General features: G+C 38.1%; 1 protein-coding gene across 7 annotated transcripts in view; it reads right to left on the bottom strand.

Moving 5' to 3' along the window:
* The window catches only part of SIPA1L2 (signal induced proliferation associated 1 like 2), a 154,766-nt gene that overhangs the window by 107,076 nt on the left and 23,579 nt on the right, over nucleotides 1–24,111 (bottom strand). For 6 of the 7 annotated variants that reach the window (XM_080388850.1, XM_080388853.1, XM_080388847.1 and 3 more), the window contains exon 2: nucleotides 16,604–16,676. The exons of the other annotated variant lie outside the window; for it this stretch is intronic. The gene's annotated coding sequence lies outside the window, so the exon portion shown is untranslated. The remainder of the gene's footprint in view (nucleotides 1–16,603; nucleotides 16,677–24,111) is intronic. 7 annotated transcript variants of the gene reach the window in all.

Genomic DNA, 24,111 nt, shown 5'->3' on the forward strand with positions numbered 1-24,111 from the left:
TCTGGTCCTGGCAAGTTCAGCCTCCTATGACATATTGAAATAAAAAAAAACATCCTACATCATTGTCTTCCCTCAAGCCCATTTCTTCCTCTTTTATAAATATCCTTTTTTCCTTGTCCTTTCCAAGGTCTACTATCCTGACAGAAGTCCAGCCTTCCAACATACCACTGAAGTCCAGCTGATTTTAAAAGCTTGTCTCTTTGTTTTAGCCTTATTATCTAAAAATACTCACTTCAGATTATACTTCATTCTGCAGTTCTACTACTAATTTCCTCACTGAATGCTTTGTCCTCTTTGATGTCACTACTGTTCCTCTGCCACCGCTTCCATTATCTCAATATTTTTTCATTCTTAGTATCTTTCTAAAGTATCATTCATCAGTCCTTTCTATTCTACCAAGATACATCTTTGTAGTATCCAAGGCAGTCAGATGAGACATTGTACAACGTTAGTAGCATCAGTTACCTTACCTTCCTTTCTCCTTCTTTCCAGGAGAGTAAGGAAGACACAGGACTTCTTAAGATGTCCACTATGCTGTAGTTTAGTTTTCTTTTCCTTTGAATACGGGTCTGTACCTAGTCACCAGTTAATACCGTGCATTACACTTAGGTGCTGATCCATCCATGCAACCCCTGTCAAAACCAAGGCAAAACCAAACACCTACTTCAACACGTCCTTAAAGTCAGCAAATTATCAACTTCAAACAATAGCCTAGAGAGGATTCCAAGGAACGAAGCCCCTCTGTGAACACTGTCAGCAAGGCTCCTTCAATTACAAAAACTGACAAGCCCAGTGAGAAAATGAGTAAATTCAAATAAAAACTTAAAGTTCACAAATTAAAAACTTTTAGTGTAAACCAAAACAAGCCATTAATATAGAAAACAGCATACATAGTAGCCCTGTATCATACTTTTTTAAAACTAGAATTATTTTTTAAAAAAATATATATTTTACTTTTCTGCTCTAATTTTTAGAGGAAATATGCTAGAAATATTTAGCCTATGCTTCAAATAACAATAACAATTATAATAGTAACAACAACAATAATAAAAATACTTCAGAAACTGATTAAAGCTACTTCAGAGTGTTAAATTAATCTTTGAGTTTAAACACTGGGATTACTAAGTAAAAACCTCAAAGATGCATACTGAAGCCACGAAATAATCTGAACAAATGGAACATGTATGAAGAAAAAATATTATAACACTCATATCAAGAAAATAACTGAAATAACTGTTATTGATCAAAGTATTTCATGAATGCAAGAACTCATCTTGAAGATGAAATGGGAATGCTATATTATTTTGCCACATCTTCCTGGAAAACTGCATTTCATATAAGGAGTAATGTGTTAACTGGAATTATTTTTTTCTAAGACACTTCAAAAATACCTTTTAATAATAAAGACCAGACTTTGTGTTCCAGTCAAAACAATCCTTCCACTAAATGAAAGTGGGCCGCTCTTGCTTATAAGAAAAAGCTTCAAAAAAGAAATAAAGGCCTATCAACTCGAGTCGATCAGTTGTTCTGTTCTAATAATCAAGTGGAAGACTTAAAATATGTGAAACTAAGCCAAATATCATCCCTTGTCAACAAATGACAGAGAGAGCTAACAGAACTAGTCATAACAAGAGGTAGCAGGCCAATTTGGTATTCTTTGCAGAAAATTAAAAGCAATTCTATAGGCACGTTTCTTAAGTAAAACACTGACCCTTCCCCATTTGCCTAGTTTGACTTTCCCCCCTCTCCTCCCACAATTTCAGCTGTAAGTCTCTTCTATTGAACAGACTCAGTCTAGTACCAACTGCACACAAGAGGTGACTTTGTTGAATGCAGGAACCACTCAAGGGAGATTTTTAGAAAGGAACAGTTCTTTACTCCATGTTTTCTCCAGGAACATAATTTCCTCAGAAGTCTATACAAGCAGCCAACATTATGGCTGCTGTAAGACTATGTACTTTGTCAAATATACCTATCAACTCACCTGGAGTAAAGCAATGAGTCCGTCTAATTCCCTCCCAACTACTTAAGAAACTGAAATATGTTGGTTGAATTTAAAAAAATACATCAGCAGTTTAATAGTCTTAAACCATTATCAGAACTGATGTTCTAGTTAGACAAAACTATAAAGCTGCAAAAAAATTAAGGATCACCTTAATACAACAGTTCTTGTCATATTTGGTGCTCAAACAAGCTATAACTTCAATGAGTATTTGTTGAATGTCTTAACTTTTAATAAATTTTAATAAAGCTAATTTTCAAAGCAGGCATCACCAACAACATCTGTAACTAAGTCAGAAAAATGCACATTATTAAACAAACACAAAAATTGAATGTGATTTACTGATATAGAATTAATTGTTCCTACACACACAACGATTCCACATTAGAATGAGACAGAATTCCATACACCATGCAAACTACTTTGCGCATAAAATAAAAAAGTTGAGTAAAACTACTATATTAGCATATTGTGCTTAAGCTAAACAAAACAAGCACTATTTCCATTGAACTCTACAGAACCCCAGTGACAGTGTGAAGTGACTGGGGAAGAGTGCACATTAACATAAAAATTCGAGTCTACTGGAAAAAAGCAGCTTTGTGGAAAACTGTAGAACTGAAGTACAAATACAGAAAAAAAATCATCCAGAGCAGCTACAGAGCGCAATGCACTAAACATCGTCCTACCCTGAAATACTCTGAGTAGCAACTGAATTTGAGTTCAGTTTGTGTTGGTTTTTTTTTTGGTTGGGGGGTTCTTGTTGTTTGAGTTTGGGGTTTTTTTGGGGGGTGTTTGGTTTTTGTTTTTAGAAAATAGTTATTTTATTAATTAAAAACATGAGTACAGTCAGTCCAATATAAAGCTTGGTTTTCTAAGCCACGTTTATGACTATGTATTCCTGCTGTGTTGCAATAGCACTCAGATTCCAGTAAGAACTTCTCTGTTTAATGCAGGGAAGTAAATTAAATCTTAGTGCAACAAGTCTACAAAACAGAACGTCAGCAATCAACACCCCACTGAAATACCAGAGCTGCCCAGCAGCCAGCTACTCTGAAGTGGTGAGGAATACAGAGGAAAGTTTGCTGATCTCCACTTCAGCCTCACCAAATACAGAAACACTAAGAAACCAAAACAGTCACATTAAAAAATAAATAAATTCTTCCCAATTCCAGCTATCATCAACATCTAATAACTATAGACAAGACAACAGAATTAGATCCTGACTCTGAGCAACAGGCATGTAGGCAGCACTTTTCTGGAAATGTCTGCTTCCAGAGAAGGAATGACTACTACTTGACAGACCACATATGTGGTCAGCTGAAAGACTTTTTAAAACATGAATCAGTATCAAAAACAGATGTCTTCTGATTCAACTAATAAGCAGATTTCATAACAATTGCATAAAGAAGGTAGCATGTACGCTTCAGAATAAATTAAGTGCGAATGATACACTGCAAAGATTCTTCTATAGAATGCATACAGACACTTCTATTCTGCCTTTGTAAGGGAACACAAGAACTCAAAAGTGCTTAAACAAAACCAGCCACCTAGCCCCAATACAGCCAGCCTTCACAGGAGGTATGGGATACCAGTAAGGCCTCCTTCCATGCTAGGAAACAAGGTCGTTTTACAAATTCTGTAGTTTTAACATAAATAAACATCTGTTTACACTGTGCTTAGCTCTACCATTAACTAGAGAAGAGAACACAAATAAAAACCTATTTTAGTAAAATCGCTGAGCAGTGTGCCCAACATAGCTGGGCAGTTGCCGGACTGAATACTTAAGGGAAATGTACCATGTAAAAAGGACAGAGCATCAAGGTGGTTAACACTTGAATCAAAATAATGAGGGCTGCTGTCTGCATGCAAATCAGCGTAGTTATCAGGGGTTGAAAGGAGACAGTAAGTATATTCCAGGCAAAGCTGGCACTTAAGAAGTCAGCAAAAGCAACTAAAAAAAAATAATCTGACAGTTAAAATACTTAAGCTATATGTTAACAGTCCAGGCATAGAGTTAGGAGGAGAGAAAAAGGAAGAAAGTAAACTAAAAGAGAACTGCTAGAGAAAAAAAAATTTTAACAGGACTAGACAATTAAATTAAACACTACCTATTAATTCTGACTAAAATTACGATTTCCTTACCAGTGTTTCTCTCGACCTCTAAGTCTATACAACATCCAAAACGAATCAGTTTTGCAGGCCTTCCAAGACTGGATTGCTTGATCCCTCAGGTTAGGAAGCATATAAACACATATGCCTAAAATACATCCCAGATATGAATGCATGCACAGCAGGGCCAGGAGGCCTGCGTGTGCCAGCTGAGCTCAGTTCCCTTCTCTTAGCAACTATGCAGATCATGTGCACACAACCTTGCAGCTTAACTGAAGCAAAAGGGAGGAAGGTGCCGGACAATTATTGGATAGGGATAAAAGCCAGGGGAGAGTACTGCGTTAGTGGGTGAAACAAAGAGAAGGCAAGAATATGAGAAAACTTCCGACAAGGGAGCATGTGGGTAAGGAGGGATAGAACGCACTCTATCACCTGGTCCCTCGTCACCCATCCATTGAGCTTATGGCCAACACTGGGGGGCTTAGTATGAGGGACTGACACTTTTCTGGCAATAAAAAAAAATTCAGGTCAGTTAAGATTTATTCGTATTAACAGATTAAAATACAAACAAACTAATTTTAAATCAACCAGATGAGCGAAGCATTAATACTGCATCATCCACTTCAGCTGGATATTCACAGAGAGACAAGATATTATGCATATTTTACCAAGACAGAACTCTCATTTTGTCCCAATACTCCAAGATACCATTATTTCTGACAGTGCTCTACAAAAAAGTCTATACCTCTTGAACCCTGAACAAAATGCCTTATGTCCATCCAGAATAGTTGCTGGCTATTTTTATACAAGATCATTCTAAGATAGTTACCTTTACTCATTCACATTTTAAAACTAACACAAGTTTTAATCTCATTAAACTAAAAGGAAGATTTTAATTTTTCTGGATGATGACTTTAAATGTTTAAAAACTAACAAACTACATCTCTGCAAAAAGTTTATTAGATATACCCTACACCACAGCAGCAACAAAATTCTGTTTTCAAATTTTGCTTCAGAAAGTGTCACAGGTATAACTTTACTAGGCCCTAAACTTTCCATAGACCTGCAGCTGTTTCACTGACAACTGTCATGTTGTTCCTCTGTCACGAATGTATCTGGTTTCAAATTGTGCTTTAGTTCACCTTTTTCACACCAGGAAACCTGAAGCTTCCAACACTAATGACTTCAGTATACAGTTCTGGAAGCTATGCACTCAACACCTCATAGTAAGCTACACACACCTAACACAATGCAGAATTCTATATAGTTTCCTGTGTGAGCATAGTAACAAAACAATACAAGGGCAACAGGAATACAAACATGGAGGTTCTAAACAAAATAATCTTACTTCATAAGACACAATTGTCAACTGCAACATAACTTCAGTATGCAGTCTGACAATTTTTGTATTTTCACAGTTACTTTTTAAAAAAGACACTCTGCTAACACTCAAAAAAAAAAGAAAAAAGAAAACTTACAGAATAGCCTTCATTTTAGCTTTTTAGCTACATCACTACCTTGATACAAAATGTCAATCCCAACAAGTCATTATACAGGTAGCAATCCTAGGACAGAACAAGTTTCTTTTCTACCTCCTCCAGTAACACCACACTTCAGTAACTTCAAATCTATCCTAGCTGCATACATTAACCTGTTAGAGAAAAACAAACTATTTCAAACATTTATTTCCATTGTGCAGTTTAAGAATGCTGTTTCAAAGTCGAACTTAATTAAACACAAGGTAAGAGAGATCCAAGATTACCTTGCTAAATCCGAAAGTACCACGAAAGCTGGCTGCCCTGGAGACCCAAGTTAGCTGAAATGCATACAGCTGTCCTACAATCCACACTCTTCCTCCTCCGCAGACGAAGCTACCAACTGCTAAGTGTAATTGAATAATCAGCATATGTAATGCAAAAAGGCTAGACTAGACATCTGTTTATCTGCTCCTTAGAAAATAGTTTTGAACTGGACCTGCAGCCCTCTCTGATCTTCAAAATGCTAAAAAGCGCTTGCCAAAGAGAACAAAACAGGAAAACACACAGAAATCTTTCTACAGGTGTATTCTAAAGTTTAGAAGTGAGCAGGAAGACATTTCTAAATGTTGTCTTTAAAAAATAAATAAAGCCTACTTGAGGGAAAGATGAAAACAATCAGAGTCAAAAAAAAATCAGTCACATTCTTTGTAGCTGGCTTCTAAACATGATACAACACTAAGTAAGAGAAATTAAGTAAATATCTGTGAATGGTGCTTTGGAGCCAACTGACAAATAAAAAAAGGCAAAGTAGAAACAGATAGTCTATCTAATGTGCCAGTCACCCAAACATAATTAGCTGTTATCATCGTTAACAATAATGAAGGTCACGTTCCTACAGTCTCCAAAAGACAAATGACAGAAGGAAGGATGTCACATACAGGAACAGCTGAACTCTTCCTTTCTTCTAAGCAGCCAGTCAGTGTATATGTTGAACAAAAAGCACGTGAAATGGAAGTATGTGTTCCCGCCTCTCTTAGAAATAACCACTTCAAAAAATGTTTACCAATTTAGTTTATATTTTTGAGAAAACTTAGTTGCTGCCGTGGACTTTAATCCTCAGCATTTGCTGGCATGTAGCCCTGCCCTTCCTGAAGCTGTCCAGAACAGTTAATGTCACTGGTCTAAAAGACGACAGAGAAACCTCAAGAAATTTCAAGAAGAAAATCTTCCTGTTTATTTTTTTTAAAGTATGATTCCTTTGCATTCATATCACTTTCTCTAATCTGCAAGGAGATGAAACAGAAAAACTGTATACAAGTGGACACTAGATGAAGTGGAGGATCTGGAAAAATTCTGTATTCCTCTTTCCTCCACCCACCCTGCCCCTCCCCCCCAGGGTGCCACGCATGACAGAGTACGCACTCCATTCATAAGGAAGAATTTGACAAGGCAACAAATCAAGTTACTAGGCTAAATGACAAAAGTGAGAGGGCAAGACAAAGAGAAAAATGCAAAAAAGTCTAACAGGTAAGAACTACAAAGTATTGTTCGCAGCAAATTAATAACTTTTTAGAGGATGAACAAAGACAAACAGAATACTTGTGAGATTTCTGGTTTTGAAACTAGATGCTTCCTTGCCTCCTGCCCCCTCCTCTCCCCACTCATCTTTGCAAATAGACAGGGCTCAGAGTGTGCTGGGTTAATAACCAGACCAGATCAGCCTGCAAGAGCTTATTTTAAGCTGTCTGCATTTTTTAGATAGGAATGGATGTGACAGGCTACCCAAGACAAGACCAAATATAACAAGAGGTCATCTGTATCATATTATTGATATTTTAAGACTAAAATTTACTGAAAACAAAAACGCAGACATTCCATAGACAAGGTAAAAATACTACAGCGTAGGCAGTTTCACAAAATTCAAAGCACAGATAGCCCTTTCAGACAATCCATTCTGACCCTGGAAAATGCTTCCAAAAGCTCATTAAATCTTCCCCCCACCCCATAATTAACTGAGCCTGAAAAAAATCCTGATGTCTATCACCCTGCCACCTAAGCTCACTAACCAAGAAATAAATGACCTGAGCGTTTTCCATACAACTTGATTAAGAAAGAGCTGCAAGCTACCTTGACTTAATCTTTTTAATTCATGGAATTTATCAGTATGCTCTAGCTTTTTCTTCCTTGGAAAATACACAACAGTTTCAACACTTTTCCTATAAATTTCCTCAGAATCACACAGAACCATTGAATAGTTGAGGTCAGAAGGGACTGCTGGAGATTATCTAGCCCCACACCCCCACTCGAGCTGGGTCAGACAGATTGGCTGCTCACAGCCACGTTCAGTCAGGTTTAAAATACCCTCAAGGATGGAGAATCCACATCTCCTGGAAGCCTGTTCCAGTGCCTGATCACCCTCACAGCAGAAGTCTTTTCTTATGTTGATGGAATTTCATGTATTTTAATTCATGCCCATTGTTTCATGTCCTGTCACAGGGTACCACTGAAAAGAGCCTGGTTCCATCCTCTTTACACTCTCCCTTTGAATATTTATACATTGATGAGATTGCCCTGAGCCTTCTCTGGGCCAGTCTCAGCTCACTCAACCTTTCCCACAGGAGACATGCTCCAGACCCTTAACCTTCTTTGTGGCCTGCACTCTATGCTCTCCATTATGTCTGTATCTCTCCTATACTGAGAAACCCAGATCTGGACACAATACTTCAGGTGTAGCATCAGCAGTACTGAGGGGTAGGACGACCTCCACCAAACTGCTTCAAACACTCTTCCTCATACAGCCTAGAAAACCATTATCCTTCTTTGCCACAAGGACAAATTGCCAGCTCTTGTCCAACTCGCTGTCCATCCAAATCTCCAGGTCCTTTTCTGCTGTGCTGCTTTCCAGGTAGTTGACCTCCAGCACGTACTGGTTCATGGGGTTACTCCTCCCCAGATGCAGGACTTGGTGTTCTCCTTTGTTGAACTAGGGAGGTTCTTCTCTGCCCATTTCTCCAGCCTGTCGAGTTCCCTCTGGATAGCAGCCCAACCACTGGAGATTCCATGTACTCCTCCCAGTATCATCAGCAAACGTGCTGAGGGCGCACACAGTTCCATCATCTGGATCACTAACGAAGATGTTAAACAGTATTGAACCCAGTATCAGGCCCTAGGGTACACCAGTAACTGTCCACCTGATGGACTCTGCGCTGCTGATCACAACCCTCTGAGCCTGAGCCTGGCCTTTCAGCCAGTTTTCAGTCTACCTCACTGTCCATTTTTCAAGGCCATCTTCCTTTATCCACCAAGCTAGCCAGATAGAAGTTTATCAGGTGGGTTAAGCAGGTTTTTTTCCCTTTTTAAAATCCATGTATATTGAAATACCTTCCAGGATTACTTGCTCTGTCACCTTCACAGGGACAGGCATGGCTGATCTGCCTGCACTTCCCCAGATCCTTCCTGCACATTTGCTTTCCTCCAGTCCTCAGGAACCTCTCCAAATTGCCACGACCTTTTGAAGAAAATCAAAACTGCCCTCACACTGACATCAGTCAGCTCCCTCAGCATTCGTGGGTGCATCCTATCAAGTCCCATGAACTTTATGCTCATTTTAAATATTCTTTAATTTAATCCTTGTCCGCTGAGGGTAAATCCTCCTTGCTCCACACTTTCTGGGATTCTTGAAGGCTGGTATTAACAGTGAAGACTAAGGTGAAAAATGTGTTGAGTACTTCAGCCCTTTTCTGTGTCCTTTGTCACCAGATCCCCTACCCCATTCATCAGTGGGCTCACATTTTTCCCTAGCATTCCTTCTACTACATACGTACTTACAGCAGGTTTTTCATTGCCCTTTGCATCCTTCACCGGCTATAATTCCAGAGAGCTTTGGCTTCCCCTGAACCATTTTCAAGTTCTTCTATTTTTTTGATTTCTTATCTTTCCCATTCTATGTCCTGTTTCTCCAGTTTTTTCTGAGAATTCTCTCCTTCACAAATGATTAGCTCTCTTTTCCAACCTTCCCACTCATCCTGCATGGTTTTGGTACTAACCAAAACCAAGCTCATAGGATATGTTTTTGGCGCATTCTTCAGCCTATCGCCAAAAGTATTTGCATTGATTCTTAATTATTTCGAATATTTCATAAGAGATCTTTTTCTGCATAAGCCAGAAACAAAGGACTTCAATTAATTTATTGTAATCCTTCACTTTGTATAAAAGAACAACACACAATTCAATTTACTGAAATAAATTGGATTATATGAATCAAGAGATCAAGATGGTGTGCGTCCTTTTCCCCCTCCCTCCCAACAACTTACTTTCATTTCTTTTTATTTGGTTATTAGGGCATTTGTTGTTTCTACTTCTATTATCTTTTTAGTTAGCACCAGTGGTGCATCAGCTTCTTCCTCAAAAAGAAAATACATACTGCATTTGCTGAGGGCTAGGGAAAAAAGGTTTTACACTAGGTTCTCCACATGTCTTTGAAAACAGCCACCCCCCTTCTAAGACTCACCACTCTCCAGCTCTCGATCCTAGCCTTCCTTTCTGTATACCCAACCTGCCAACACTCCCTCTTTTTTGCCCACGGCCCCTCCAAAACAGCTAGCACAAAACACAAATTAGTAAGCTCTTCCATTTTATTAACTTGCATGTTAATCCACTCTGACTTCTATTTTTGGTGAACCTTGCTAATGCACGCCTTCACAAGTGGTCAACTAGGGCTTCTTACCGTTATCTCTATTATTTAGAGTGGTGTAGCATTTGAACAGGTAAGAGAGTCCTACTGCTTTCCAAATTTCGGCAAGTTGAATGGACAGATCCAACCAAACTAATAAATCTTCCCAGAACCCCAGACTTTGTGAGGCACAGTGCAGAGAAACCTAACAGCACAGGTATTTTTTTGGCTTGCTGCCCTTAGGAACCAAAATAGCCCTCGGCCTGAACTGGTAAGTCCTGCCAGATTTACAACAGAGGAGAACCAGACTAGGAAGACCAACTCTGCAAATTGATATGATTTTGCAAAAACAAACAGACAGTATCAATAGTATTTTGGATTATGTGATCTAATAATTTCTCCTGGGTGACAGAAGAAAGATTATGACTATGTACCGCTCCAAAACTGAAGTATATAGCACACCATGCCTTGAAAAATAAAGCAGCTTGGTATTTTATTTATACCCTAAGTAAGTATATTTTAATTCTTCTCACAGAGGAAAAAAAGAACAATTTGGAGATTGAAAAGGGATATTTGAGACATCAGACATCATACGGAATTACTAAACATATCACATTGCTATTGACAAAAATGGTATGTGTTTATCTGCATTTCCAGCTAGTTATTTTTCACTTATTAGTCGACCTGCTGGAAAGCAGCTCTGTGGAGCAGGACCTGGGAGTTCTGGTGGAAAGCAAGTTGCCCATGAGCGAGCAGCATGCCTGTGTGGTCAAGAAGGCCCATGGGACCCTGAGGTGCATCAGGAGGAACATGGTGATCCTCCCCCTCTACTCAGCACTGGTGAGGTCGCATCTGGAGTGCTGTGGCCATCTCCAGACTCACCAGTTCATGACGGACAGGGAACTACTGGGGAGGGCTAGTGAAGGTGATCAGGGGACTGCAGCATCTCCCTTACGAGGAGAGGCTGAGGGAGCTGGGCCTGTTCAGCCTGGAGAGGAGAAGGCTGAGGGGGATCTTACCAATGTCTACAAAGATCTCAAGGGCGGGTGTCAGGAGGATGGGGCCAGGCTCCTTGCAGTGGAGCCCAACGACAGGACAAGGGGCAATGGGCACAAGCTGAAACTCAAGTTCCACCGGAATATGAGGAAGAACTTCTTTACCTTGCGGGTGCCAGAGCACTGGAGCAGGCTGCCCAGAGAGGCTGTGGAGTCCCTACCTGGACACAATAATGTGCAACCTGCTCTGGGTGAACCTGCTTTAGCAGGGGGTTGGACTAGATGATCTCCAGAGATCCCTTCCAACCCCGACCTTTCTGTGATTTTGTGATCTGAAGAGATGCCTGCCCACCTCAGCAATTCTGTGGTTTGTCCAGTACAGTTCAGCTTCTGGTAACAATCTTCTTTGCACAAAATGTATGCCATGTTCTCCATGAAAAAGTTGTATCACATTATAATCTATGTAATTTTTTGGATCGGATTTACTGCTATACATTCTTTCTTTGCATTAGTTTCTGAAAATATGGTATGTTTATATGTGAGCTGTATTGTTCTATCTACCACCATATCGTAACTATCAACACCACATACAAACTGTCAATACTTCAGATTTTCATTAATTCACATAAATGCATAAGCCTTTAGAAGCAGGTTCTTTCCCAGGTCACAGATACACTACCAAAATGCCAAACTTAAAATCAGATATGTTGTCCTATGTACATGTGTCCCTATACAATAATTATCAGAAATATGAAATAAGTGGTGGTTCAGTTTATCAGTAACTAAAGGTGGAGGAGTGGTGGACTTATTTATTTATTACTATTACTAAAACAAAATATGCCACTGGATGCAAAACTAAGACCAAATGCTGCATTTATGTTTACTGATTCTATATTCGCTTAGTATATTTGGACACATGCTACCAATCAAAAGGTCACCCAGGAAGTAGATGATGACTTAGGTAAACATGGGTAAGTGTATCACTTAAATCTGTCATTTATATATTCTATGTGGATGTACAGCCTCTAATTTTAGTATCTGTTCCTCTGCCTTAACAGTATACCTACAGACATAACGCAGGCCTGTGCAGCTGCAAGAGCTAAACATCCTAATACAAGTAATTCAGATTCCTTTTTAAATACCTGCAACTGTAAACATTTCTCAAGCATTTAGAGTTGTGTGACCATTTCTAAAATACCCCTTAAACGGAAACAAACTTCAAATATTTTTTTTTTATTTTAGTGCTACTATTACTACTTAACTTCCTTCAGGTACAAAACCACTACAGCTTTCTACAATGAGATTGATTTTCTTTTCATCTCCTTATGCCTGTACTTATGATAGAAAAAAATTTCTTATGGTCTACAAAATACTCTAGGTTTACACATTTCAAAATCAGGATTACCAAAACTGCTAATCAGTATCAGTACCAGTACCACCATAATTTTAAGATATACCAAGAGAATTATTTTGACATAAGCATTTTAGTAGGATATATGGAAAAACAAACAAACAAACAAAATCCCAAAAAATAAAAATCAATGTGTATTTGCCTCATGGATGAGAAAACCACAGTTTTCTGCCCCCAGCTCTAAAAAACAGTATTTCTTGTGTCACATACCTTGCAAATTATGAAGGAAAAACAATGCATCTCATTAGTATATTAATACATGCAAGACTAGACATCTGTAATCTTCATTCTTTTTGCAGCATTATTATATTACAACTACTATTACTCTGAACCACGAGAGAGCAAGTAAGAATTATAAATTGTTTTCCAGCTTCTTCCAGAATTCTTTGAACAGCTACTATGCCTTAGCTAACTGTACAGCCAAAAGATACAGCACATACAGCACATACATACTCTATACTAGCAGTTATCATACAATACTAAAATAGATTTAGCAGAGTTAAGTTCTCATTTACTACATAATTAGCATTATTCAAATGCAGATATTCTTGACAACACATAATACCAAATATGTTAAAATACTGTCCCCTCAGTCTGACTAATTCTGAAACAAAACACACTGCTTATGTGAAAAGTAGTAGGTAAAATTTTCAGAGGTATGTTCTACACTGCTATTAATATAGCAGAGCTTCATCAGGCTCAGCAACACAGGAGTCTGGTGATCTTATTCCGTATTACGGAACAGACCATTTATTGAAAAATGGAGTCTTAGATGAGAAGTGCAAAGAAACTATTAAGTTCATGTGAGCAAAGGAAGCCACTTCAAACCTGATATACAGTAACATGTAGCTATTGAGCATCCCCCCAGTTTAAATACTGTAGTGCACAGAGAGCAGAGGGACTCAGGTGGCCGGTCAGAAAGTTCAATTTTGTTTCTTGCATCAAAGCATAAGCCAACCATGCCAAACCACTGGCAAGGAAGGTCAATTATTCAGACTCTCTTAAATCTATGATTCTTTGAATAGATTGACAAACCTGTACGGAATCCAAAAGCAGTTATCTTTACTACAAATTTCTGAATGCATAACAAATTTAAAATAAAAATTTTAAAAAAATCAATTCTTCTTTCAGATTTTTTTTTCTCCTGGAAACAATATGTAGCTGAAAATGAAAGTTAAAAGTTTTACTGATGTCATCAACATGATGCAGAGAGAAAACTACTAGACTGGAGGAAAAGAACTACAAACTGCAATTGCATGTAGAGTACTATAAAGTATAAGGCAGCAATTATCTTCAAGCCTGCATTTGGAATACTGGAATATTCTGGATGGATAGCCCTGTCCTGTATCTTCAACAGCCATGGGTACTTCACAAGCAGCTGTTGTTAGTAATTCTGCTCTCTTTCTGCTCTGTCTCCCATGTCTGGCTGACCTCCCTATAGTCAGGTATCTTGTTTATGTTGTAGATGTCTGTCATGGGAACTGCATCACTACACCAGGCTCAGTCAGAAAGAAAAACATTGCCTCACACCAGTTACAGCCTAGTCAGAAAAGCTGGCGGCCAGCATGGACATTAGATGCTTGCACACCAGCTTTTACAAGCTTTGTTTGCTTCCTAGGCAAACATAGCTTGGTGTTGAACTTATAAAAACTAAAAAGATTTTGGGACGGTTCCATTAAAAAAAAAAAAAAAACACAACCAAAACCAAACACAAAACTCTAGTTTTATTCTCCTGTCTCAAAAAAGGGGTATTTTAAGAAAAAAATGGATCAGGCAAAGTAAGTTTTTGCCAGAAAAGAGAAGTTTCTAACCAGCTTCAGTAATGATCTTTTACACTCTTCCTGTGTAAAAAGAACAAAGAGCACACAGCATTGTATTTACTACAGAAGGTGCTTGAAAAAATTGCAAATGAAGAGACTAGAATGAATATAAGAAGAATATGAAGTGTAACTTATTTAATATAATTTATCACATATAATTTATAGTTTGTTTCTATAAAAATCTACTCTTACAAAACACAACATTTCAATTGTAACAATAATCAGGAAAAAAGCTAAATTAGACTAGTTTCTCAGAACATTCACTTACTTTTCTTGGTATAAAGGTATATAATTCCTTATTTTGGTGCTTTGTAAAGAAGAGAAAAAGCGACTACTACAAAAATTAGCAGCCTAGGTTAGAAGATTACCTAAAACTTCTGTGTCTCCTTTAAGTTTGATATGATTTCACATTGATCATAGCCTCATAATATTATTCATATAGAAAGAAGGGAGGCAGAAGGGACTCATCTTGCCACCTCCCCACCCCTTAAAAATCTGTCCATTACATAGAAAAGAAGGAACATGAGTACAGCACTTCTTCCCATAATACTCATTGAAAGGTAATTTCAGTGCTAACATGAAAGTAGGAAAATATTAAGAGCTTCTCTTAAAGAAAACTTTTCAGCATTTTCCTTTCCTACTTTCTCCTACAGCAGCTGTAAAATTGTGAAATCCTGAATTATATCAAAGTGTAGCCTCACATCAACAAACATTTAATACCTCTTACCTTTAATTTTTGGTACACACCTCTGATACACATTTGACATTAGACTGCCCCAGGAATGTTGAATGAGCCACAAAACATACTGTAGCCCTGTACTATTATTCTATTTCTTCTCTAAAAAAGAGATCTTCCACAACTACTTCTCCCTCTTGCTACTATCTCTGTCACCTTTTCATATGAGAAATCCGTATTGCTAATTTTGCAATCATCGTTTTACTTTTCAGTTAGTTTTCTTTGGTTTGTAAAAGACTGAAAGTTTTTCATCTGGACCACAAGCAACTACGCATACTTCTAAAACTCTTACTGAAGTCTCACACAATTATACACAATTTATTTCCCACTTTTTATAACTATCAGTATGATACTCCAAACAAAAGCAGTTACAGTACATATTTATAATGTCTGACAGTGACCAGATTACTAGGTAATAATATTAACTGAAGAATTACATATGTGGCAGATTTCGCTCTAGATTACGGTATTCTTGGTGAACCCCTGGAGTGAAAATAGAACAAATGAATTTGATCACGTTTTTCAAGTTTGTATTGAAATAGTCCCCAAATGTTTTCATGTTGCAGAAAGTAAACAATTTATCTATAAACCCCCACAAGCAGGTTTTATTCCAAACTAAACATGCCTGCACACAGGGACGGGAATGTGTTCATCCCCCAATACATTAATTATTTCTTCACTGTGCTGCAGGGAGCGTATCTTCATTAAATGACAGATTGTGTTCAGCCAACATGAAGTATTTCTAAACCTGAGCCATACACTAGAACTATAAAGCAATCCAGTTAGAATAGATCAAGGAGTTTTGCAGAGTTAAGAGCTATAGGAGTATGACTGTACTTCTTAATTCTTGCTACAGGAAACATCAAGATGTCATGATTTTTGGCAGCTGCGGGCTCAGGATTTTCTACAAGTAGCTTAATTAGCCCTTACAAAGGACACTCTTTCAGCATATTATGCTAGTGTCTATTTCTGGTCATATTAGCTCTTTTCCAGAGGAAGACCAAGCTAAGAATTTCCAAATCACCAAAATTATGATTTTATTTTTAACTTATTCAATATATCAAGGAATCCTTCTGTAGAATAACAGCTGTATAATAAGCATTGGCTCAAAGTGATCGTACCATACGCTTCAATATTAATGAGAGGCAACCTGCCAAGTTACACATTTCAAAAAAGACTGAACTTCACTTGTACACTGAGCCATATAAACGATTCTCTTATGGGTTTGTTAAGATGCTTCAGATATCCCCAGGAAATTCAGTTTGTGAGATGTCAAACATCAAGACAGACAGTAGCACAGCTGCCGTGTTATTTAAGAGGTCAGGTAATACTACAAACATACTAAAAAGATATTTGTCACTAGTTAGAAATTAGGCATACCTTTGGCTAGAAGGATTCCCAAAGGATGCCAACTTGAGTCACTTTTTTTCCGGTATCAGTACAATGGAGATACCTGCAATTCAAATGAGAGAGGTTTGGGGGTTATTTTCAGTTGAACATGTGCACTTACGATACTAAGGAGTAAGTAAAAACAATAATCATAAATGAACACTTATGTAAAATATACATGAAAACAAAGTATCCAGAACACATCAGTGGCTTTAAAATTCATCATAGTGTAACACATACCATATGTTATGTGTTGCAACAGAGAATTTAAAGCTTTTATCTGTGTGCTTTCCCAGCAATAAATGGAAAAAAAACTTTGCTAGGGGAAGAGGTCATGAGCCAGTAGCTGCCGAACCATTAGACTGTTTCATTACGGCTCTGCTTCAAAGGTCATGATAAAGGGTCCACAGCTATTCCTAAAACCATAACATAAAAAGCAAGTAGCCTAATAATATTTTCAATTACAAAGATGAGAAAAATTCATGAAATTACACAAAATGTTTTGAGGGAAGACAGTAGTCAGTTCATCAAAAAAGTTTAGAAGCATTCTATGAGAATCTGTGGGATGACTTCCAGCCAATAAAGTATCCAACACTGCAAACTTTACATTTGACATTTTTACTATTACTTCTAAATTAAGTAAAATAAAAGTATATGTAAAGTACAAATATTTTAGAGAGGTCTGTCTGATCAACATACAGAGATAGAGAACATAAAACCATCACGTACCAATAAGGTGATCTGGCTACCTATTTTACATCTGCGCTAACAGTTTCAAAGGGAGTTCATTTTAGCATGACCTCAGATAGTAACATCTAGCTTGAAAATACACAATGTTACATTCATATTGAAAGAAAGGAAAAAAAGAAAAACACACACAGCAGGAACAGATGTTATTTCCTGTACTAAATCACCACCATAGGGATAAAAATAATTCAAGTACTTTACAGAATAGTGCATACAATGGAAAAAGAACACAAAGCCTCAAAATCCTAACTCAACTGCAAATGTATGTATTATAGACACCAGCAACAAACAAAAAGCCCGTACCGATGGAATGCAGGACAGTATACTATTAACCTCATTTTAGGCCTAGACAAAACTAAGTATGCTCACACTAGCAAAAAACTCCTGGTGTAGTTATAACCTAGAGCTTGAGCAAAAACTTTCACCAGTGCAGCTTTATGGAAAAAACTAAACCAAAACTAAACTATACCAGTAGTACTGTTGACCAGTATCATTAGATAACTAATCTGATTGCCAACAGAACACACAATTTGTAAAAAAAAAAAAAAAAAAATTAAGAAGAAAAATCTCATTCCTAAGCCCAAAATAACATCTGATGAAGACAGATTTCAAACATAAACCTCACTCAAGCAAAAGCTGAAACTAAAGCCAGAGATAAACTTTTTTAACATTTTATTCACAAATCCTGGAAGAACGAACTTGAGAACACAGTAACACGACGTAAAACCCGTAAGAAGTAAGAGTATCCAAATTCTAAACAATCTTTGCATACGGTAAAACAAACAGCTGAAGAATGAAAGATAGTCCAATAGGACAGATTTCTTTTCTCATCTATGTTATTGTTGGGAGCAAAAATTCTATCTTTGTACAATCACAGAATTGCTTAGGTTGGAAAAGCCCTTTGAGCTCATCAGGTCCGGCCGCTACCCCAGCCCTGCCAAGCCCAGCACTAACCCACGGCCCTCAGCACCGCGTCCACGCGGGCTCTAAACACCTCCAGGGATGGCGACGGCACCACCGCCCTGGGCAGCCTGTCCCAACGCTTCACCACCCTTCCCGGGAAGAAATTTTCCCGATACCCAACCTAAACCTCCCCTGGCGCAACGTGAGGCCGTTTCCTCTCGTCCTGTCGCTTGTTATCCGGGAGAAGAGACCGACCCCCGCTGCCTACGGCCCCTGTCAGGTGGCTGCGGAGAGCGATCAGGTCCCCCCTGAGCCCCCTCCTCTCCAGGCCAACCCCCCCAGGTCCCTCAGCCGCCCCTCACAAGGCTGGTGCCCCAGCCCCTGCCCCAGCCCCCTGCCCGGCTCTGGACACGCTCCAGCCCCTCCACGTCCCCCTGCAGTGAGGGGCCCAAAGCTGAACACAGGGGTCCAGGGGCAGCAACTGGCACGTATTTCAGTCCAATCTGACAAACGGACAACGATTTAAAATAAGGATTATCGCAATTTATAAGAGATACACATAGTTCTATATAGGTACAAGTCCATACTGCAGTTTCACAGTGTCACTGTGAGACACATTTGTTCCAAAGTAAAACTGAAATTTAATCATAAACTAAATCAAATATATATACACACAAACAAAAAACCCTATAACCGTCTCCAGACGGATAAGAATAACCAAAATACATGTTTATTTTCCAATAGGAGCCTCTGGATTCATAAATTATATTATCTGCATGAGAGGAAATATCAGCCAGAGGGAGAACCAGAAAAGTAAATACATGACAAGAAAGCAACTGCAAAAATGGAAAATAGATTTTTTAGAATGGCTATGGAATTTGGTCAGTCTTCAAGAAGAAACTGGTTTCAATTTTCTATAAATAATTTTATGAAAATTCCATTATTAATGTCTTACTAAAAAAATGGTATCTTCACACATTGCAAATCACTAGAAGAGCAAGCTTCAAAATATCTGTCTCAAAGACAATTTCCAGATTGCCTATTTATGGCAGTTGAAAGTGGAATCAATTGATCCACAAAGTAAAGTAGGATTTAGAGAATTATGTAGTTCTTTTGTAAGGCAGCCAAATGGGAAAACACAAGGCTTTGTTCACATATATATTTTTTTTAATCCAAAGTTCTCATACAGAACACTGCATCAAGAAAAGATTATTTAAGAATTGAGAAGACAAATAATTTAAATACATTTTTCAAATAACTCATGATTTCACTACCATGCTAAGAATTTTTTCCCCAACATCTTGCCCCTACATTCACAAAGATCTGTAAATGGGGAAAAAAAGAAATACTCAACACTTAAAGTATATTCCTTCAAACTCACATAAAGCAACAAATTCTAAACCAGAAAACAGGAGTAACTATGCTTATTTTCTCGAACGTACTTTAAAACGTATTTGTAGCATTAGATATCACAAAACTCCTGAGCGTAAGGTAATTATCATACATCTGTTTTCCTGGATATCTGAGTCCCACCGGCATCGTTTTTTCTCTCCAGGAATTAATACATGCATTTCATTTTCTGGTTTGTTAGTCTTTTCTTTTTTGAAATGTCCTTTGGATTTGAAAACTAGAGCCTTGCTTCTACAGCGAATGTCACCAAGGAAGCCTACTTCGCCAATGACAAGGCACAGGAGAGTTCACATAAAAAGATACCTGCAACACAGGTAGAAGTAATTCCTAAGTAGATTAGGAAGGCCCATCGTTATTAATATTCCTGTTTGGCAAAAGGTCAGTCATTCATAAAACCGTTGCCTGCCATGCACTGCACCTTATTTTCAACCACAAAACCATGAATTTTCTGCACAGATCTTTGGTATTACTTATGTCCAATCTTTTAGTATTTTCTATTCCTATTTTGTTATCATAGCAAAAGTGAGAGAGAATAATATCGGTACCAGACATCTGATTTTCTTCCGGCATATTTTCTTTCTATACTCAAAAAGTTTCAGCTAAGCAATAGAAACTGATTCCAGAAAGAATGGGCAAATGGGCAGCACCCTAGCCAGGACAGCCTACTTACAAGGAGGCTTCCTCATGCTCTGAAACACTGTACAGATGGTCACTGCAGAGAGAAACTCCACAGCAAGTTCAGTATGACCAGAATACCAGCTTGCTGCGGTCAATCTACACAGTAGGTCCAATGTACCCTGGACATCCTCGACTCGTAGTAAAGGAGCTGTATTTCTGCTAGGGTATCCGAGGGAATATAGGAGAACTTTCATGGGAAGGAAGAAGCCATAGTGAATCTCTGAAAGATAAGCCTTGCAAATGTACTAGAAAAGTGTGATTCAAACTCCTACACATACAAAATGAAGCTGGGTATATTGCATTTGCAACATACAAAGAAAAACATTTCTTACATGTGAAATATAAACCTAATATTAAAAAATATACAGGACAAAAATGTAATTACATCTGAGATCCCATTCATTTTGAAAAAATATTGTGTTCAAAATGGTATGTTGTTGAGCAAAATAAATTAAGACATAGTGCCACAAAGACTAGCTAATGCTTTGTGAGCCATTTGGTCTAGATTGTAGGATGCTATTGGCATTTGTTTCTTCAAGACTCCAAACTTTTAAGAAGAAACCTCATGCTTTCCTCTACACCTAGATAAAGTCTCATTCATGACTGCAGTAGCTCTTTCAGTAACTCTCTACTTAGAATGAAGAAAGAATTAAAAAATAGAGAGAGAAAGCAAACAACCAGACATTTCTGGCTTAGAAGAACACAAAAACAAACACATGCAGCAAAGGAAGGATTCTGTTTCTTCCGTAAGGACAAACACAGGGCACATGCCACATTGACCAAGACAGACCCGAAGACAGACCCCTCTCAGTTGCCATTTCCATACACACGTACACATGCTCCAGTCTTATTTGCAAATTAGACTGAAATGCCCAGACAGTAGAATTTCTGTGTGAACAACTGACAAAAGAGACAGAATAGGTACAGCTAACAGACAAGTAATACTGTATGCATATTTCCCCCTACCCTGCTCAGTTTTATCTACAAAGCCATTGTCTGTCCTATCAGCTTATACACACATCTGAGATGTCAGAAAAGCCAGATTATTCTATAATGCTTAAGAAGAATTTAAATACCTAATCCACAGTTCTTACTGATGATAAAGGCTCTTGTTGGTGCTACAGAAAATAAATGAAAATCAAATAGCTATTCACAGAAAATAATTTTATAACACAGGCAAGTATCCCAATTCATAACAGAATTATAGTTAACATATTTCACAGGTGAAGCAGAACTTTGAAAATATATACACTCTACATGTACATTTGAAGCCATTACTTTCAAGAAAAACCAAATTATGACATTTCCTTATCAAAGACACTGTATTTCAAAGACAGCCAGCTGGAATACAGATATGCAAAAGTAACTTGAAGCAGCAATGAAAAGTACAAGTATCAAAAGTGCTTGTTTTTACAAAAAAGCCCCATGCCGTAAGCTCTTAGTTTTTATTTTCAAGTTTAGCCTATATCTGATCAAGTTCTCCCAATGATCACAGGTTACACTTCGGATTTGGGACTAAACTAAAGCGCACGCCATGTCCTAACTGCCGCTTTGATTTCAGCAGCTGATGAGGGCACCTAGCACTTCGCAGGGTAAAGACTGATTACATGTATTTTGCTGCGTATTTCCCCTCCAAACACTAAACTCAATTTAGCTCCATACAACTTCCAATATTCCCAACACAATAGGCTGATCTCTGTAAAGGCACTTTTCCTTCCTTTCATGCAGAAAAATATCCTGTAAACAGCCTATTTCCCACTCCAAGTGACTACTTATGTTTACAGGAAGGAAAGGCAACAGAAATCTTGCCATAAAACAGTGAGAGCTAAAAAGTTCTGTTTCACTTCCTACTGCCCAGGTGTTTCATACATGAAATCTATTGTAATTCTTGATTTCAGAGAAATGCTGCTTCTTTTTGAAACACTGACTGAGAAATGGAAAACAATAAGGTTAAGGAAGTAGCAGCGTGCTTTCCTGTGAGACAAAACAAAGATACACAATAAACAAGCTATATACAAGACTGACAAACCTATTTTTCCCCCCTTAGCTCTGTAAAAGGAGACACAGAAAAATAACAGGCACCAACATTCAGAAAGTGAAATGTAACAAAAGCATGGACTGCAGAAAACAACAGATATCCCTGATCAGGTGTTCACTTCGTTTGCATTGCATTCCAGTTCTCCCCAAACTCCACCCTCTGTCTTTCCTTCTTCCATGTAGTTCCTGCTGTTACACACTCCCAAGTGTTTTTTCGAAGGCCCTAGATGTAATCTATACAAGGCAGTATCTTTGCTTTAAAGCTTGTAAAATCCTTTAGACACCACAATTCTTTAATTCATTGACTTGTGAACAGAGTTTTCCTTCTAAATCGATAAATTCTTTCTTAATTTTATGCTGCCCAGATAAGCATGTACAAATCCAGCCAGCTCTGACTAATAAAAAAAAATAATACAAAATTAAAAAATCATCCCTTATTTGACAAGGTTTTTTTAATACAAATGCTGGTTGCAATGTGACAACGTCTATTAAAAATTCAAAATGGATTTCCCCATTTACAGGTCTTTCTTGGACTCTGTATTCTGAGCTGCGTAGCAAAGCCACAAGCACAATGAAAAAATAACTTGGGTTGGTTCAGGATGCCTGGCACTTCAGTTTGTACACTTGTTTGTGAGTTTCAAAAATACCAACATCCGTCATAGTAAGAATTATCTCTCTAAGATTTGTAACCCTCTGTTGCCCAACGATGTGTGGAAAATTCAAATTCTAAAAGAAGTCAAGCAGATGAGACCACTAACCATGTAGCAGGCAACACATACCACTCAGTTTTAAAAGGAAATTGAAAGTTTTATCACTGTCACCTACTATCACAGCACATCTACCACAAGTACTGTCACAATATAAAATCATATAAAATATAAAAATACTACCACAAAGTTAAATTTGCCTCTCTGTGGAAGGGATACCTTTTTGATCCAGGCTGGCTGAACCTCACCAGCTCAGTCTGAAGGTATTTCACCATCACAATAAACATTGTTCCTAGTCCTCCTTACCGGTCCCTGTGCATGCCAGCAAAGGAGGGATGCCTCCCCAGTAGATGCGTTTCCAAACTCCGAGCATCTGGCTGAGAGTAGCACAGGCAACAGCATCAGTTCCTGGAGAGCACCCTGCCCATACACCCATCTCGCATCTTAAAGCAACAGCACGCCAGCTGGGCGGACTGAGCAGGCCCAAGTTAATTTGAAGGTCACCAGATAGATCACCACTGGTTCAGTCAAAAAACTTCCAATGAAACATGCAAGTAAGCTGGCATTTGTTGAAAGCAGCTTTCCATACCAAGCCAAACTGCCCTGTTATGTGATCAGTTACCTGGGAAAACAAATTACATCACTGCAGTCTGAATACTTAAAAAAATATTTGCTAATTAAGGGCAATTAATTACACAGCAGTACTAATTTGAAAAGCAATATCCATTCAGCTTTTGTCTGCTTAACTCTCAGATCGACTGCCGAGAAGAACTGTTTACAGAACACGCTAAGCAACCTGCCGATTGGATGATCCTTTCTCTGAGATGAATAATGCAGAGCACTTGCTAAGAAACACAAAAGGTGGGCAGTGCAATATACACTATAGGTTTACTCTTTAAGTAGCAGTGTAAATAGGTGTATCATTAAGCCATCATAACTTTCTTACATGCACTCAAATGTAACTATACTTTTATCCTGAACATGATAGCAAACAACTAACCCTGCTCTGACCTGAAA

Source organism: Falco punctatus (assembly GCF_963210335.1).
Source record: "Falco punctatus genome assembly, chromosome: 5".
In the NCBI taxonomy this organism is placed as follows: Eukaryota; Metazoa; Chordata; class Aves; order Falconiformes; family Falconidae; genus Falco; species Falco punctatus.